We start from the raw sequence: 14,605 nt of genomic DNA on the forward strand, positions 1-14,605 counted from the left end.
TAGCCACAGAGGCTTAAGTATATATATATTTTTTAAAAAATTCTCCCTTTGGTATTGTCCAATATCACAGAAATCTGTAATTTTTCTGCTAAGACATTTCCCTCAGATAATTAACATAGTTTAATGAGGATGTTAGACACTGGCTTCTCTTATTGCTCCAAATTGCATACACACTATTGTTAGAAGTGAACTCTTGGGTGTTTCAAGGTCATCCTAATTATTCTTGGTTCTACATTGCACTACTTACAATTCAGGCTTCCTCAAACTCAGCCCTCCAGATGTTTTTGGCCTACAACTCCCATGATCCCTAGCTAGCAGGACCAGTGGTCAGGGATGATGGGAACTGTAGCCTCAAAACATCTGGAGGGCGGAGTTTGAGGAAGCCTGACTTACATAATATTTGTCTGCCATATCCCCTGTGGTCTTGCACCTAACACATGCATATCTTGTGGGAGACCTTACTGGGATGTCACTCAGGATGCACAGGGCAGGGCTTCGATGTCTTTCACCTTCCGAAGCTGAACTATTAAAAAAGAAGAAAAATCACTTGCAAGAATTGCACTGTGCCATAAATGCATGGTTTGACACTGAAATGGCAGAATGGCTGCTGCAGAAGCAGGCTGCAGCAGTTGGCTACAGCTGAACAGGGGGTTATTGGTTTATGGGGGTTTTTGTTCTTATTATAATGTTATTTTGTGCTTTTATATTGTATTTTTATGTTGTGAACCATCCCGAAATCTAAAGATGAAGGGCAGTATACAAATTAAACAAACAAACAAACAAACAAACAAACAAATGTGACATCAGCAATGACCCCCAAGGTATTTATGTGATGTAATATCTGAACATCTTTTCTTGCTCTGTGGATATAAGCTGGAGCCTTCTTCAACAAACATGAGGAACAGGGGCTACACTGTGCATAGTTGTGCCTTGAGAAAAATCCTGGATAAAAAAGGCTGGAGTGTAGACAAGCCCTTCATTAAAATGTTATTTTTAACTGAGGCTGTAGAATGAGTCGAGCTCAATAGTATTAGCATACAGGGAGCTGAATGAATGACCTAGGTTGTGTTTCATGGTTGTAGGCAGGGTGGTGGAGTCACTGGGCAGTTGGAACATCTGAGGAATGAGACGGAGGCTTGGGACATCTTTGCTCTCCCAGGACCTCCTGCATCTGCCGCCTGAGGCTGGGAGAGACAACAGTAGCAGCCATGCAATGAGGAAGTTTTGGCCTGTGTGAGACTAATATCTAGCTGCTTCAACAATCCATTCTAGGCCATGAGAGGCAGCCATCATGGCTGGACCATCAAAGAATGGGGGGGATGCTTTTATGCACCCCTTTGCCCTTCTGTAGTGACTACTGCATCATTGTCTGTTTTATTGTGTTTAAAATATATTGTAAGCCACCCTGTAAACGTCAGTTAGTAGGCAGGATATAAATACTCCTAAATAATAAATAAATAAATAAATAAATAAATAAATAAATAAGAACTAAACAAGCCAGAGTCTTGTTGTGGTTTGTTCAGTCATCCCATCCTGAACGCGTGGCTTTATTTTCCTCAAACTAGCCATGAGCAGCAAACCAAGAACAAACTTTGGTTACCACTTGTGGTTTGTTGGGAGGGAAACAAACCACGAACCCTAATTCAGCTGACACAAGAAACCACACTCTGGCTCGTTTCATCCACAGCGCACCAGGAACAGGGGAGGTGCATTGTGAGACCTTTTGAGTAGCGTAGAGTAGACCATCACGCTGCTTGTGTGAATTAAACCATAGTTCGTTTTAAAGAGCGGCTGAATCTGATGGGTGAACGAGGCCAATGCACAGCAAGATTATACCAAGTTTGTATACCTCCAAGTACATCTCATGCACATCTCAAAGCTCCCTCCCTCAGAATGTTAATGTACTTGCTTCCTCTCTCAGCATCACGCCCCCAGAATGTTAGCATGTACATCATACCCAAAGGACAGATGGAGAGGAGACGTCACAGATCTATGTATGGGATATATAGGGAATGACCTACAAGAGAGCCAACAGAGGTGAGAAAGACACAAAAATGACTGGGAGGGGGAGGGGGTTAACAGCCAGACTTTGCTTCAGATACTTCACCAAGGAGAAGAGAAGGACAAATTGTTGCTAAGGGAAATGAGACAGATGGTTGGAACAAACAACTTGCTGACTCTTTCAGGCCTTAAAACTCTCCAGATCCTGTTGTGAAGGAAGAGGGGGAAATTAAGCTGCCTGTGCAAACACACACACACAGCCTTAGGCATGTGTTTCCAACAAATGCACAGGTGTCACCAGCACACTGCCTCTGCTCTGTCCATCACCTCACAACTTCTCTCCTATGCCACCCCACCCCCATCTCTCGCTGTCCCTGTTTTCCCCACGATTGCCTCTACCTCCATCTCTTCTGCTTTATTAACCACCTCGGCCAGTTTGTTCCTCTTAGCAATTTGCTAGGAGGGCTGGATGGAGGCAGCCTAGCTAATGCTGTGCCTCTGGAATCGAGAGCGACCGAGTTAATGTCACGTCTCTGGGGTACTCCTGTGGAGTAGCTGCATTAAATGACGGTTCTGGAATGGCGTGCCTCTCTGTGTGTGGTTGGGCTCTAGGACATATTGTCTCCTAGAGAGCACAGCACCACGACATTTAATGCCATCTGATCCTTTGGGTTTCTGCCTTTCTCACGACTGTGCCAAGGCCTGGCTGGCTCATGAGCCTCTCTGACTTGGATGAAGCGCCTGTGATTAAGAATCCAGTCAACATGTCCATGTAGCCGTCGCCACAATCCAAATCATAATAAAGACAGGCAGCCATTGGGGGAGGGGGGGAGCTGGGAGGCGGGTTGAGGTGAGAACGGAGCCAATAATTTGTCAGCTTTGTTGAAAGCAAGAAAACAAAAACCCGGTACTGGTATGTAAAGCTGGAAAAAAAAACACACTTCCCAAAATATATGCCGTAAGCCTACTGTGGTTGTGGTACTGTTAAACTGCAGTGAATTAGAAATCTAGCCACAATTCTGTATTATAGGTATGGGGAAGCTTGCCTCTGACTCTCGAGATATTGCTGAACTACAACTCCCATCAGCCATGGCAAGCTTGGTCGGGGTAATAGGAAATTGCAGTTCAACAATATGTGGAGGGTCAAAGGTTCTATGCAATTGCTATATAATATATACACCTTTTCTTTTCTTTCTTTTAATTATTTTAGTCTAAATGTTTATAGGCTGACCAGATTCTCAGGACAGCTTACAACAATGTTATCCCGTTGTAGTTTTTAAAGCAAATTTAAAAGAACATACAACACAATACGACAGCAAGAAAATGTAGCAGCATAAAAGCATGTGGCAAAGGGGAGAAATCAAACTAAAGCTGAATCAGAAGAAAAGTCTTGTGATAATAAAAAGGTCTTCTTCCCCTGTCACCAAAATAGCATCACCTTAGGCACCAGGTAAGCCTCTCCGGGGACAACATTCCATTGCCATGATGCCACCACTGAAAAGGCTCTTTTCCTGTGGAGACTTTGCATGGAAACTGTTACTGTTAGGCTCAATTAACAGCTTCCCTGTAAGTGAAGTGTAGGGCTCCAGTGGTTCTGCACATAAGAAAGACTTGGGTATCAATAACTCTACATCATTTTCCCTGGCTTAATCCTGTTTTAAGTGCAGTTCTTTTCCCTCTGTATATAATTGCTGTAATTGCCACAAGCTTTTCACATTTTCTGTAATTTTGTATGCTGTTTTTAAATTGCCATGTAATTTTCTAGTTTTGTATGTTTATAAATTACTTTTTTAAAAAACCACCACTCTTCTTTTCATTACACTTTGAATAATTCAGCAATGACCAATACTGGTTAATAGCAGGTCTTACGCCCTTCCCCCATCACTTACGGTCTTTGCACCTTTTTTGCTCTCACAATTTGACTGTAATTGCTCATTTAAAACATGTTCACATAACTTATTTCCACAAAACGTACTCCCTGAGCCCTCATATCCCAGCCAGATCACTGAGATCTGGAGGAATGCTGTTAGCTGTCCCTCATGTCACAGAGCCTGGACTGGCCTTCACCAGAAGTCAGCCGTTTAGTGTCGCTGGACCCATGCTGTGGAATGGTATTCTGTCCTGCTTGAAACTGATTTTCAAGATGTTTTTATATTGCTTTGCACCACCCTGATATTTTGTGAGAGGGTGGTATATACATATGAGTTGCCGGTGCCCGGGGTGGCCCAGCTGTCGCCACCGATGCCACAGGATCAACCCCACAGCCACTGGGTCAAAGCAGGGCCATATTGAGCCACCTGCCTGCCCACACAGGGGGAAGCCCACCCAGCTGATGGGGTCCTTGGCGGGCAGAGAGGGGCACTGGGTTGAGCCGGGCTGGGGGCACCTGTAGTGGGGGGGGGGCTCCTGGTTCACACCCACTCAAAAATTATGCACCTGGAGCTACACCCCCCCCGGCAATGCCCACACAATGCCCCTGAATCTAAGAGTGAATAGGATAATGTCACAACACTACGTAACCAAATTTGACTCCCTGCAGATGCCAAATGAAATCAAAACATGGTGAGAACGATGCTTCCTGAGTAGGTGAACAATTTCAAAGCAACCACCCAAAAACTCAGCAAAAGGCCACAATGTGTTTCTGCGGTCGTGTGAAAATGTTCACCAGGAACATTATATAAGAGGTTCAGCAATACGTTCATAAAGGTTGATACATTTTACTTTCAATAAAACCAGTATATGGTGAAGCCTGCCTCCAGTGTAATCACAAGAAAAACATAAGACCTTCTGCCGGCTGTTTCTCAGGCTCCAGCCACCTTGCTTCCTGAGCTCAGAGATCCCGGGGCAGAGCTTTCACCCTTCAGGTCTGGAACTGAATATGGCCACCCAGAGCCCTTCCCTAGATCCTGACAATATCTAGAGTCACAGAAAACCACAAAATATCCAGAAAAATCAAAGGATGTTCACAGAACCAGCTTCTTTCCAAGAGTTATCACTAGTTAAGGCATCTTTACAGAAATATCCCCCTGTCCCCCACCATAAAGAAAAAACACTAGGCATGCTTGCTTTGATAAAGGATGTGTTCATTTCTTGTTTATTTATTACAATTCTTTATACGGTACCCTGCCTTTCAGGATACAGATTCTTCCAAGCCAATGGAACTATATTTTAAAAAACACCCCAAAATATAATAAACAATATCAAACTATAAAAAAGGTCATCACGATCCTTCTCCCAGGAGGTTTGATGGTAGATGGACGCAGGAGGTGGTAAAGCAGGCTCCGAAGTGGTTTCTGTGTGTCTCCTTAGAAAGGAGACTTGGTGTGCTACCCTTTGAATTACTTTCTCCAATTCCTCTGAAGCACAGGTCAAGAACTTGTTAAGGAGAGATGCCCATAAGAAGCACTGAGTCAGCAGCTAGCTTCTTAGGCTCTGTTGCTGAAGCTGAGGCAAATGACAAGAGCTCTATGTCACTGGCATGCCTGTGTGAAGGACACCAACAGCTGGGAGAAGACAGCAACTGTGTGTTCCCATTTGGGATGTTCTCCTCTCCGTGGCGTACCTTGCTTCTGAATCTGGGCCTGAATGGAAGCACCCAGCCATGCAAGAAGGATAGAGTCAAAGGGATTGTGTTCACTTATTCCATCGAAGGGTCCATAATTTCATTGATAAGGGAATCATCACAGCGAGGTATTTCTCTATTGGCTGTGTATACAGTTCTTGTTTCCACCGGTTGAAGTAGGTGTGCAGTTCATACTCTTGGTTTACCAGCAGGGTTAAATATGGCCTCCTCTGTGTTGTGGAAATTCTTGCCGACTGGGGAACATGCATGGTGAAATATACTCAGAGTCGCAAAGTGATTTCATGCTCTTTATTCAGCTCATAGTGGTGAGGAGGAATGAATGAAAGTCCCCTCACAGTATCTGCTTTATATACATTATTTACAAAATGGGCAGCACATGATTGGCTAATTCCGGAATTCTACTGTAAGCCAATCAGGTTGTGGATTCACTTCTATCTGGAGCAGGATTGGGTGGTTCCTGCCAACCAATCATACTGCTGCATTGTTCTAGGACCAATCAGACTGCTGCATTCTGAATCCTATTGTTCTAGGACCAATCAGACTGCTGCATTTTGGATCCTATTGTTCTAGGACCAATCAGACTGCTGCAGTTTGGATCCTATTCAACTCAGTACATAACACATGGTATGGAGACAAGTGTACAGAAAGAATCTCCACGCTGATCTCATGGTACTCAAACCCAGAGTTTTCCAATTAAGCTGAATATTGGGAGATTCAGAGCAGACAGTTGAAGTGCACACAGTGCACAGATGAGCTATGGAATTTGCCAATCACAGGATGTGATTTGGATAGATTTAACAGGGGATTAGACCAGTTCATGGAATGTAAGGATATCCCTGGCTACTAGTCAGGGTGGCAATATATTACCTCCAATATCAAAGTTATGCCTCTGAATTTCAGTTGTTGGGGAACACAAGTGGGAGAGTGCTAGTACACATATATCCTGCTTGCAGGCTTCCCACGCGCATCTGGCTGGTCATTGTGGGAACAGAATGCTAAGCTAGGTGGACTTTCCATCTGATCCAGCAGTGCTTTTCTTTTGTTCTTTTACTACCAATGAGCTTCTGGCCTGTTTTCCTGAAGTTGTGAAAGGTGCCCAAGAATTAACCCTCCACTTGGTATTATGACAAGAAGGATCCTTCCAATAGCCATTTAGGGACAGATTCCAAATTTAGTAACAGGTTCCCAGTTTAGAGACCCAATCACCAGGCGGGGACAAACGTACCCAACAGCAAGGAACAAAATGGTAAAACTTCTGTGTTAGCCTTCTACAACTCCATGCTCTGAGTATCTTCAGTCTTGATGGTGTGTGACTTTCCAGCTGGTATTTCAGTAAAAATATTGTTGCATGCAACCCCAGTCCCCGAGCGGTGCGAGATTCCAGGGGTTCCAGGCGCTTACTCAGGGTTTGTGTTTCCTTTTGGAAATGAGGCACAGCGGAGACTGTGGTGCCATTGTGATATATGGATTATTTACACATGTATACAACCTGATCCTACAATGGAGGGGTTCACAACATTAACACCCTAAAGGAATCTTGCTTCTCCCATAGCTGCAGACTTGGATTCAAACAGAAATCAAACATTGCTCTGACTCTCTCCTGCTTGTTGCCTTACTTCTAGGTCACATTCCTGCCCAAATTCTGCTCTCAATTCTGGCTTATTCTGTTGAGGGAGGGGGCCGCACCCATTTGCCATCTTGCACCAAACACCTTAATCTCCCATCACCTCACCAGGAAGCTATGTTGGCCATTTCTTGCAATTAAAAGGCTGGATTCGTTTCTAACACTTGCTGGTTCCCTGCCCACCCCCACCCCCCACATTCATAACAATATATTAAAAGAAAATTCTGGCTTTTACAAATATAATAGGGATTGCCTATATAAATGCCCATTTTATTTAGAAACTGAACAGCCCACAGTGTTGTGAACACCCCAATATAACTTCCTAGATGATTTGTTTCTAGAGCTGTCCAAACCTGGCTTGAGTTTAGGGACATAGCCAGCTTTCCTGGGGTGCTGAGAAAGGCAGCCTTGGAAATGGTAGGGTCTGCCGCTGCTGGCACCAAAAAAGGGGGCAAGTGCCATCTCTGTGGGTGACACAGTGAAAGAAAATTGCATCAACAATGGGCCTCATGTTTTGCCTGTCCAACTCACGCAGCTGTGAAATGTGGTGAATTGTGCCCAAGCTGCTGGAGTACAATATTCTGTGGTTCTGTGAAATTTGTTGCTACTGTTATGGGTAATTCACAACTCATGATTACTGTTATTCAAGTGTAATAATTATACGTATGTTAATGGCACAGTATGTTGCTGTATGTTTTAAAAACAGTGGGATCTACTAGACCCCACACATCATCCTTGTAGTAGCCTTATGTATTTTACATTGTGGGTATTATTGACCCTACTTTGCAGATATGTTAAGGTTTTTTTTAGTTACATGCAAATGATGTCATGCTTACTATTTTCTCACAGGTGTTTTATTTGTATGGTTTTCTTGGGGTACATTTGAACCTGAAACTGGACTGATATACTCAGTGAAGGATTAATTATTATACTAGTCTCTGTTAACTTATTCCAGGTTCCTTCAGTTGTTGGCTTCTGTAAGGTTTAATAATAATAATAATAATAATAATCCCCATTCAACCTAAGGATCCTAGGAGAGTTACAACAACTTAAATACAATATTAAAAATAGTTTAAAAACTTAGAATTACAAAAAATGAAATCTCATCAGATGCCAAAGGCCAGGGTATATATAATCATCCTCCCTTCCAAAGGATTGGAAGGTAATATCCAAAGTAATAAAAGTTTGCAAAAGAAAATATCCATGGAGAATAAGACCCAGGAAAAAGCTGGGAATGTCAGAAACTTCATTGGAAATGGGAGTGGAAATTGTCACAATGTGCATGTTTGAGGTCAGGAATGGAAATCACAGAAGTGAAATATGGGGGGGGGGTTAGACTGCAAACGTTACACACATAATTATGTTATTTTCTGCATTGTTTTGGACATTACCCTTCCATCAAAATTAATCACACAATTAATTATGTTAGTTTCAGGCATAGTGGATAGTGAAATGAATAATGTAGGTTTCAGTGGAAGCTGAATGTCAGTAGAATAGCACTGTTTATGATAAACACAGAATGGGACAGAAGTCACCAGCTCCTTACATCCCTAGAAATCGCTGCAACACCTTCACAGTTCTTGCTTGCTTGGCTACTATTAACAGCCAAAGTCTGGCACTTAGGCTGTTTAAATGCATTTTATGCATAACATCTGACAGAGGCCTACATTTATTTTGTTGTTGTTGACTATATTCAGCCAGCTTTTGGTTCTTCCCTGCAGCAGTAATGGAAGCACAGATCCACATTCAACATAATGAATGTGAATTTCCCCCCACAATGCAGCTCATTCAAACCCACCGAGTGACTAACAATGGGTGCCTGGCAAGGGGCCACTCGGTTGCCAAGGAATCCCGGATGCCTTTGGAACACAAGAGGCTGTTACAAGGAGCTGTGCAGTTCAGCTACAGAACAAGGCCTCTTATTTGAAACTATTTTCAGAGACATACACAGTAAGAGGCACAGAGGAACATGCTTTTCCAAAGACTGTGGCAGTTTGCCAGGCAGGCTACTGTGGCTATTCTCTTCCTCTGAAGCCACAACACTAGAAACTGAGCTCTGCTTCCCCTGTTGGGCTTTACGGAAGCCCTGTGCTGGCTCTAAATGAATCAGAAAGGTCATTCTTGTTTACCAAATACCAAATGTCTCATTCTTGTGGGTCTCTTTCATGGGTCTTTGCTGGAGGAGCCTTAACTAGGCATTTCTGTAAACAAGCCTTCAAAGATCAGGTGTATGATGTAAAAACTAGAGCAATGTTGGCTTCATCCTTTAACAGCAGCTTATTTGTATGGGAGAAACAGTTGACGGAGTGCCCAGTGGATGGTCTCTTCAGAGCTGGCAAAGGCTGATAGCAGCCATAGCTTATCTCGGAAATAAGTAGAAGTGATACCTGAGTGTCATTACCTGGGACCCAGGTGAATGTCATGACCTGAGACCCACTGAGGTCAATATGGCAGGCAGGCATTTCTGAGCATACATTGCTCTCATACATTGCTTTCACAGCTCTAATATTTTTGCTTTGAATCAGTTTCTACTGAACAATAGCTTACAGTCCGCTGTCAGCAGGTAGCAGGACACCAAGGAGCTCCAAACTGACTGCTTCATGTAACAGACTACCAAAAATGCAATGTTTTTCACGGGACAGAAGAACAGTGAATTTATAAACTTTGTTCAGAGCTATCTGTTGCCATGGTACAGCTAGAAGACAGGAGCGTGCTTTTTTGTATACCAGTAAGGAGTCCACAAGCTGTCCACATGTTCTGTTATCCAGTCATGTTTCTGAAAGGGATCACGAGCTAACCATGTAAAGAGAATGTTATTAAAGTGTCTTGAATTTTGTATTCGGGGTCCAGAATTTGGAGAACGCCTCTGGATCATTTATTCTTACTGCGGTCTGCAATAAACACACCCTACATGGCTCCTACACTTGCCTCCCACCAACTACCGGTTTTTTTGTCATTTTTTTCATGGTAATATCACAGATTTTATGGTCTGTTGTTTTTTAGGATACCTAAAATATTTTGCTTATTAGAGGCTACCCCACATTTTGTGGCTTGGCTTTTGAAAAATAGAGGGTCCTCAGTAATTAGCTAATTGGGAACCACTGCTGCATAGCATTATGCTGCTTCTATGATGCTGCCTCTGTCATCATTACCACTGATTACCTGCATCGTCTGAAAAGACAGCTTCCCTCCCTGCCCTCAGGCTTTCCCTGAATCCTGTCTTCCGTATGTTCTAATGCTTTATTGTATTTCTAGTATTTTTATTGATGTTCTCAGTAGTTTGCATGGATGGGTTTATGGTATAGTTATGTAATATTTGCCTACACTGCTTAAACATATTTTATATATTGAGCAGTATAAGAAATGGTCTTAGATAAGTAAATACAAATAAACAAGAGGCACTCCTTTCAGGGGAGGCGCATTGTTAGGAAGTGATGGAGGAACAAGCACTGCTGGTGCTCACCTCAGTTCTGTGAATACTGATCAAGAGCAGGCTCCAGTCTCTGGGGAAGTGAAGCCAGCACCTTCCGCCAGCAGTAAATTGACTTTCAAAAGAAGAAAATAAATATTTTAAAGGCTTGCAGAGCAATCTCTGCATAACAGATCAGTTATACAAAGGCTTTAGCCGTTTCTCACTTGAGCGCAGGAAATAAACCTTAACAGGAAGGTTTTCGCCTTTTTAGAAAAAGGCAACTGGGAGAGCCGAATCTCCCATTTTTGTGTGCTGATTTTTATCCATTCAGGCTTGTTCATAGAATCATAGAGTTGGAAGAGACCACAAGGGCCATCGAGTCCAACCCCCTGCCAAGCAGGAATCACCATCAGAGCACTCCTGACATATGGTTGTCAAGCCTCTGCTTAAAGACCTCCAAAGTAGGAGACTCCACCACACTCCTTGGCAGCAAATTCCACTGTCGAACAGCTCTTACTGTCAGGAAGTTCTTCCTAATGTTTAGGTGGAATCTTCTTTCTTGTAGTTTGGATCCATTGCTCCGTGTCCGCTTCTCTGGAGCAGCAGAAAACAACCTTTCTCCCTCCTCTATGTGACATCCTTTTATATATTTGAACATGGCTATCATATCACCCCTTAACCTCCTCTTCTCCAGGCTAAACATGCCCAGCTCCCTTAGCCGTTCCTCATAAGGCATCGTTTCCAGGCCTTGGACCATTTTGGTTGCCCTCCTCTGGACACGTTCCAGTTTGTCAGTGTCCTTCTTGAACTGTGGTGCCCAGAACTGGACACAGTACTCCAGGTGAGGTCTGACCAGAGCAGAATACAGTGGCACTATTACTTCCCTTGATCTAGATGCTATACTCCTATTGATGCAGCCCAGAATTGCATTGGCTTTTTTAGCTGCCGCGTCACACTGTTGGCTCATGTCAAGTTTGTGGTCAACCAAGACTCCTAGATCCTTTTCACATGTACTGCTCTCAAGCCAGGTGTCACCCATCTTGTATTTGTGCCTCTCATTTTTTTTTGCCCAAGTGCAATACTTTACATTTCTCCCTGTTAAAATTCATCTTGTTTGTTTTGGCCCAGTTCTCTAATCTGTCAAGGTCGTTTTGAAGTGTGATCCTGTCCTCTGGGGTGTTAGCCACCCCTCCCAGTTTGGTGTCATCTGCAAATTTGATCAGGATGCCCTTGTTCACATAGGAAAGGGGCTGCTGAATGAGTAAAACTGCTCAGAAATTTAAGTTAATGCAAAGGAGTGGTACTAGGATTGCTGACTGGGATTAGGCATTCGCAACGTATTTGATCTGCCTTAAAAATTGCTTTGGGTTCACCCTTATAAGTTAAGACTAGGCAGCAATTGGATGACATGTCCAGGCCCAGGACATTTTACTGCCTGAGGCAGAGAAGCAAATGGCACCCACTCCACCCACACTCCACCCCAAGTCAAGGTGCATAGCACCCAAAGCCAGCTACGTTATTCTGGCGCCTGTAAACAAAAATCCCCAAAAGCAATTCTCCCCGGCAGCAAAAATGCAACAACAATAATATAACTAGCCCCTTTCATTCAAAACTTAGGTGTCCAAGGCAGTTTTAACCTGATACTGCAGCTTCTTCTCCAATTATTTTACACTGGAGGCCTTCTCCATCATCCCTAGCTATCATGAGCAATGGTCATGAATGGCCACAGGTTCTCTATGACTCTGATCTAAGGTATGCATATGGATGTTTTTAGATAAGGTATTAACTTTCAAGGCAGAGAAACTATTTGACAGGGCACACACAGACACAGAACAAAACAAAACAAAACATGAGCAAAGCCAAGTGTCTCCCCTCCCCGCTTGACTACGAAATGCCCATAAGTAAGATTCAGGCAAAAGCTACAATAAGTATACTTCTTCTCAGCATCCCTTGGGCTTACCTTTGAGTACTTACTTGGGAATGGAGCGCAAAGGTCCTCTTTCCTCTGTGTTGCAGATTCTTTTATATTGTTTTCCTGGTCACTATAAGCCCTGCTTCCACTAAGGGGTCCTTTTTCTGGGCTGTTTGTGCAAGATGAGTCTCCAGCCTCCATGAGGAACTACAGCTGGAATGCATGGTTTAAATATTGAGGAAGATTCATACAACTGCTCAGTACATCACAAGTATTTTGCAGGAAGTCCAGAAGAGGAACTGCTAGCCATATGGAACTTGACACAATTTTCCAGATGTTAATATGATTATTTATTATTTAGAGAGCTGCCAGACAAGGTCTGTGAAAATTCCCCTTTTTGAAGCTGCATGGTTGCCTAGTTACATACTTTTTAAAAACTCATTGTCTCAAACACTTGTTTTATAATTGGCTTTATTTTGGTTTTTCTATTGCTAGCAATATTGTCAGCTGTAGTGGTGCATTTTGTAACTTTATAAAAACAAATGACCTTGTTGATAACTTGACCTTTTTACATGATGTGGGACATTCACCACGTACATTCTTTGCTGATATTGTTTTCACAGTTTATAAAGCTTTGTGTGATCTACAGAGCAATCCTCAGTGTGCCCATGTGTTGTGATGGTGATGTGATAGATCTACGAGCACATTCCAAATACTGCCAACTCATGCCAGCCAGGATGGAAAGGAGGGATCTTTTTCACTATGTCAGCTGAGGGAGCAAGGACTGGGGCCCTTGGACAGGGACGCGGACTTATAAAAAATATTGGGGGGGGGGGCCGGGAAAGCTCATGAATAATAAATAAGCTCATGAATATGCAAATAAAGTGGCGCCGCCTCCTCGTGAGCGAATAGGGGAGAGCGTGCTGCGCCTATTAATCAGCTCCGGAACAGCTGATATGCGGGAAACGTGGGGCTAGCCGGAGAAGAGAGGGCGAGCCCCCTCCGCTCCGGCCCTAAACCGCTGAAACCGCCAGGAGGAAGGAAATTCCCCCCGGCAGTGCCTTGGCAGTGGCGGTGGTGCTGCGAAGCAGCGAGGCAGGAGCCCCCGCCCCCAGGGATTCCCTAATCTCGCGGGGGACGGCCGGGGCTCTCCGACTAGGGCGCGCGGCTGGCTGGCTGGCTGGCGAGGGAGCAGGTGGGGAGGAGGCGGGCGGCGGCGGCGCTCTGCTGGAAGGGCGCCCGAGATTATTGGGGGGGCTGAGCCCCCCAAAAAAATTTTTTGAGGGGGCTCGAGCCCCCTCAGGCCCCATGGAGTCGGCGCCTATGCCCTTGGAAGATCTGTGGGGCTTTGGATCCAACAGATCCAATACAGTTGCATCCTGCCCCCAAACACCTCATTTGGGGGCTGACTGCTCCTGCTGATGTGAGTGTCTTGTCTCTGAGTGTTGTCTCTGACACTGTGGAGCCTAAGGAGCCATGGGTTATGATGGAAGCTGGATGAAGGCTAAAGCCCAATTGGTGCAAATCTTATTCTGGCTAGTGCACATAGCATACCATAACCTACCATGTAGCAGTGTGGGTCACAAAAAGGGCACATTTCATAGCTTGCATTGCATTCTCTAGCAACCAGCAGGCTGAGCTATTTATTAAGGTCCAGAGGCTGCTGACATTCATTGTGGGAGAGGGACTTCTGGAGCATTTGAGGACCCACAGTGATCAACTGGCTGCACATTTTGAAGATAAAAGTCTCTCAACATCAATGTGATAACATTGCAGTTCCAGTCAAAAGATCCAGTGCTGGTCTGTGATGTGTTATGGGATTTTTATTTTTATTTTCAGTTCACGCAGCCTGATGATGTGGACACAATGCTTGCAGCTATATGTCTGACCACAAGCCCTCTGTACCCCTGACCCTCTTGGCTTAGTAAATCTAGGTTTTTCTGGTTGGTCCCAGAGTGTGATGAACACTTTCTTGAGTGTGATTTTGAAAATGGTGGTGATATGGCCACTCCTAAAGAAACCAGCCTTAGACCCTTTTGTTTGGACTAACTGCTGACCAGTCACAAATACTCC

At 44.0% G+C, this 14,605-nt stretch overlaps 1 long non-coding RNA gene across 2 annotated transcripts; it reads right to left on the reverse strand.

Annotated features, from left to right (window-relative positions):
- Nucleotides 1-467: 467 nt before the first annotated feature.
- LOC309532034 lies at nucleotides 468-13,297 on the reverse strand. 2 transcript variants are annotated; one of them, XR_014219533.1, is made up of 3 exons: nucleotides 12,595-13,297; nucleotides 10,672-10,753; nucleotides 468-523 (listed from the first exon to the last, which is right to left on the reverse strand). It is a non-coding gene; the product is annotated as an uncharacterized lncRNA (long non-coding RNA). The 2 variants fall into 2 exon arrangements; XR_014219534.1 differs by having other exon boundaries at nucleotides 12,581-13,297.
- Between the last annotated feature and the right edge of the window lie 1,308 nt (nucleotides 13,298-14,605).

This window comes from Podarcis vaucheri (assembly GCF_965113315.1).
Source record: "Podarcis vaucheri genome assembly, chromosome: 1".
Lineage (NCBI taxonomy): Eukaryota > Metazoa > Chordata > Lepidosauria > Squamata > Lacertidae > Podarcis > Podarcis vaucheri.